The 5,420-nt window shown below is 30.9% G+C and overlaps 1 pseudogene; it reads right to left on the bottom strand.

Annotated features, from left to right (window-relative positions):
* Positions 1-241: 241 nt before the first annotated feature.
* LOC146538179 (retinol dehydrogenase 14 pseudogene) lies at positions 242-3,293 on the bottom strand (annotated as a pseudogene).
* Between the last annotated feature and the right edge of the window lie 2,127 nt (positions 3,294-5,420).

Below are 5,420 nucleotides of genomic sequence, written 5' to 3'. Positions count from 1 at the left end.
ATATATTATTTATTTTTTTAACTTCACACTGTATCCCGCACGTGGCGGTGTAAACAGAGTCTAGTGTTAAAACACTCCGCTTCCCACTTTCCGCCAAAATCTAGAGTCAATGCCGTTTGCCTGGACAAAGGAGTGAAAATATTAAATATTTATTTTTTTCGAATGGGAACGAACCCACGACCTATTGCGTTTACAGTTACACAGCACACTCAATACATGGACATATTAATAATAAACACAATTATTGATTTAAACAATTTATTCCTTGAAAATAATTCTCCATAAAACATACACACACCTGCCATATAACAACATAATTACACATACATTTTAATGATTTATAGTCAATTAAAAATATAATGAACAGAATGTAATAGAACGTTTTAGAATTAGAAAATATAGGCAATAAAAAATTTCGAAATAGCCATAGATAGGATAAAAGAAATCATTGACAAAATAGAAATAATCATTATCATTTATATAACAATAATCATCAACAACCCTCTGGACCGTGCAAATAAATGTTTGTCAGCTGTTAATTTATTACTGAACATTGTGGATCCGTGAGTGGTACCATCAATTATGATCCAATCACATAATGAAACGCTTTATGACTAGGCAAACATGATGATGGAAAGGAAGACTTATAGCTACTTATTTCTAATTTCTATTTTTTCTGTCGCATTTGCAGGATAGGCAGAGAGAATTAGTGTTAAGACACTTCGTTCCTCACTTCCTGCTGAATTTTTCAAGGTATTGCGTGATGAGTGGCGGATCAACGCTGGACTTTTGCTTTGTTGCCAGAGTGGAAAAATGATAATATTAATAAATAATAATTCATTTCCTCGAGTTGGAATCAAACCCACACTGCCCCTCCTCCTGCGCCACTACGGCTTGAATGCCCTCTGCATTGAAGCCGTGAATTTAAACAATATTTAAAGAGTACTTGAGCAATTCTTTACTTAAGAGCTATAAAATTAATAAATATAAATAACAACTGGACTCACACTAACATATTTGTAACAAATAATTGATATGTGTATCGTTAAGCATTAAATAACATGTTATTAGGACTTTGTATGTACTTAGTAAAAAAACAATATATAAAAAATCCACTAAAATTCTCACATAAACTAACTTTAAACAGAATCATCTATATAATAAATAAACAACAAGCTTACCTAAATAAAAAATGTATTAAAGATTTTACGTAAAATAGACATACTTCAAATATTTATTTTATATTCTGATTCGAAATCCCAATTTATTTAACAAAAAATATATTTTTTCTATGAAAAACTCACTATAATACAAAAGAATAATTATTAGCTTATCTTTTATGAAGGTCAAGTCCTTTAATGCTTACTTGAGCAACAATATTAAGAAGATAGTTTTTGTTAATTAAAAAAAAGAAACAGATTTAATATTCTCGTTCATAAATAATTAATTATATATTATTGTAGATTTTAACTTTAAAAGTAAAGTATGTTAATAATAAATTAATAATTTATCTCAGCTCTTTAGCACCGATGTGTAGACTTGTACCTCTAAATATTACAAACTAATTAACAATTTCTGAAGTCAAGATAATTAAAATTCAAAGTAGACAAAAACAAGTCTCAAGTATAATTTAAAATGAGTTTCATTTTGTTATAATATACATCTGGAATACAATTTTAGTATGAAAAAACAACAATAAAATTAACTTTTTATTGTTGTTTTATATAATATGTACAGACGAGTATTTTCAAAGCTGCATTAATTATTTCCTAATATGAAATATATTTATGTATTTCTATATGTATACCTCGCGGCAGCTAGTATCAATATGTCTCCTGACTTGACTTTAAAATGAAACAACCTTCCCGTTCGAGGTCAATTTTGAAATGCTGTTAGAGCATAATACATAGAATAATAATATACTCTATACATAACAAATATTTAACAGTTTTACAAAAAAAAATATTATTAAGTACAAGTGGAAAGATTCTCATATATAAATTGCCTACAAGTATGTACATATAATAAGCAAGAAATTAAAACAAAGCAATCTTAATCATAGTTTCAGTTTAACGTCAATTATTATTTAAAGAATATTTAACAATCTTTTCCGTCGTTTCCCAAAGTCTCTTAGCAATCTCAGGGTCTTGTGAGATTTTTGAGGGTTTTTTCTCCCGACAATTGCTAAAATACCGTCCACTCACATCCTGAATTTCTGGTGACACTGACAGATATATCGACGTTTGAGCCGCTTCCCATACATTTAAATATATAAAATTAACCATAATCCTAATTACATTACGAATAATATCAGTTTTAATTATTTTAAGATTATTTGTAGCAGCAACTCCAGGATGGAGTGCGTTCACAGTCACATTTGTGCCCTGTAGCCTCTTACTAAGCTCGAGGGTCATTAAATTCAAATATAATTTGCTATTTGCGTAAACTAGATAATCACTCCAATATTTTTCCATGTTTAAATTTTCAAAATCCATTTCCGCATATTTATGTACAACTGATGAAACATTCACAATACGGCTTGGCGCGGACGATTTTAAAAGCGGCAACAACAAGTTGGTTAATAGAAAAGTTGCAAAATAATTAACTTGCATTCCTACATGGTTGCCATCTTCCGTCTTATAATTACCAAGGCCACCCGCCGCGGCATTGTTGATAAGAACATCTAGACGTCGTTCTGTTTTTAAAATGTTATCACAAAATTTCCGAACAGAACGAAACGAGGCAAGATCAAGATGTCTATATTCAATATTGGTATTTCCTGTGGCCTGAATTATCTTTTTCACAGCTTCCTCAGCTCGACGGACGCTCCTGCACGCTATAATCACCCGAGCACCACGTTCAGCTAGATTTTTAGCAGTCTCAAACCCTATTCCACTATTACCACCAGTTATTAACACCACTTTTCCAATCATATGAGCACTCGATTTGCACACGCGATGTGTTAGTTTCTGATATGTTTTTATTAGTAAAACAATTGCTATTATCGACGTAATGGACGCATATATTAACATTTTGAATATATTTTCTAAGATAGCTATCGATTTCTAATTTAGTCCAAAAGGTAATCACACACTACACTAACTAAAGATAAGTTGCACGTGGTCGTCACAAGTAAATAGGTAACTACAGGCGTTTTATCTTTCTAGATAAAAAAATTACCTGAACGCGCGTTTCTATGAAAGTAGGCGAACGCCTTCTGTCAGAATTATAACTAAATGAATCGTCTAGCGTGCGTACGCGCCGCTGTCAACTGTTGTGTAACGAATGAGCATTGAATTGTTTATCATTCTATAAAAAAATCACCTTGAATCATAATTATGCTTCACATATACTACATATATAAATATATATAGTTTAGTTTTAAATATTATGTTTTATTTCTTAATTGTTTACTAATACTATATATAAAACTTATATTATAAAACCATTCGTGGCTCAGGGCACATGTGACTGTAAACGCGAGAAGTTGTGGATTCCCACTCGAGGAAATGAAATTTTTATAGGGGGAAAAGCGCGGCATTGATTCCCGCCACTCAACACGCAATGTCCCCATAGTTCGGCGGAAAGTCCACTGGGTTGTCTTAACACTAGGATCACTTTGTCAATCCTGCTTCATACATAATACAGCGTGAAGATATAAAAAATATATTAAACAAAAGGAATTAATTTAATTAAGCCCGCCAATGGCAAGAATTACTGGTTCAAATTAAAAGGTTATTTTTATGTTGGATATTCCATTTATCTAGTAAGACTATAGGTTATATTACAAATTACAACTCGTTTATCGTTTCCATTGTTACTATTATAGCATTTGCCAGAAGTATACTGTCGTTATAACAGTAAGTTTATTTCAAAACTTGGCTGACAAAATATATTCTTAGAATAGGCCACGTAGTAACAATTAGAGCTAGCATCTTCGAAAGATAGCTAAATATAAGTAGAGGCTAAATTAATAAGAGCAAAATAATTATTCTGTTCTTTTTAAACTCTTTAATGATATATTTAATGTTATATTTAAAAGTTCAATAACATTCAGATTTTAATAATTATTTTGGCACCATATTATTTCATTATTAATATAACAGATATTTTTTGGACGATAATTTTACGTGTTAACGTCGAAAGAAAGTAATTAATGGATAATTACATACCTTTAAGCAATTTTAAATTGAATTACTATCACTGAATTATCATATTTAATTTTTATCATTTATTGCACTCGTTTATTGCAATATATTTTTTAACTTAAATTATACGATTCAATTACAAGTAACAATGTGAATGCTTAGGCCGATCGTGCCACTCTATCCCTTGTTCTGCGCTGTCGCTTGCACTCTTGGTTCAGGCGGAACGTGACAATAAGTTTTTTTTTTTCATTTCGTTATTATATGAAAATTGTTGAATAAAATAAAAATATATTTTGAAATTCATATTATAATTACCTCAGGCAATTGTAACGTCTTCATAAATTTGTGTTAAGCGAAAAGTAAATTGCTGATGAAAGGAACCCTGTTTTACGACCTTGTTAAGTCTCATAATTGTTGAACTTTGTACGGGCGGGTTTTGCGACGAACAATTAATGAGTTGGGCAATCTTTCCTTAACCTAAACATAAAACGACTATGGAGGATATCATCTTTGTTATAAACTAGCGACCTGCTCCCAGTTTCGCCCGCTTGAACTACATAATTATTAATTTACTAACCTACATTACTTTTGTTTTCTCATATCATTTTAAAAACAATATCTACATTAAAAAGTAAAATTTCAGCCAATTCAATAAAAGAGTTATAACAATTTTGTCGAGCCACATAATTTAACTGTTCTATTTATAAACCGATTAAAAAAATACTTAATGTTAAGAGAAGCTTCCCAAAATACAATAGTGAAAACAACTCCAATTAAATCGGTTAAGCCGTTTCTGAGAAAAGCATAAACACACGCGAAGACGAACATGAAAAATATAAATTAAAAGTAATTCTTTTTGGTTCGTTATTTTTTGTTTATCTTCCATGTACAGATATTGATCCGTTACAATTTTACTATAACTATAGATTAGACTATCTTCATACTACAATCAACTTTATGGAGCAACGATGTCTGAAAGTGAAAAATACGTATATTCAATACTTATTTTTTCTTGAAATTATCCTCGTTCGAGAACTAGCAAAATTAGGCGAGATTTAGAGACTCATATCCAAAAATTCGTATATTTACTTTTCTTTCTAATTTTAATCACCCGCTCTGGAAAACAAAGTTGAGCTTTCCCACGCAGCCAGTCTCTCAGTGTCCCGTTCTCAAAATCGAGTAGAAAGCCAACATTACCCTGGGCTGCCTACCCTGCTATCCACGAGAAAGAAACAAAGTAAAAGTAGTGAAGCAAAACAAGATTATGTAATG

The sequence above is a fragment of the Heliconius melpomene genome, chromosome 6, assembly GCF_056956725.1.
Source record: "Heliconius melpomene rosina isolate 202511_hmr_F chromosome 6, ASM5695672v1, whole genome shotgun sequence".
Classification (NCBI taxonomy): Eukaryota; Metazoa; Arthropoda; class Insecta; order Lepidoptera; family Nymphalidae; genus Heliconius; species Heliconius melpomene.
This window is presented reverse-complemented; position numbering and strand designations above follow the sequence as displayed.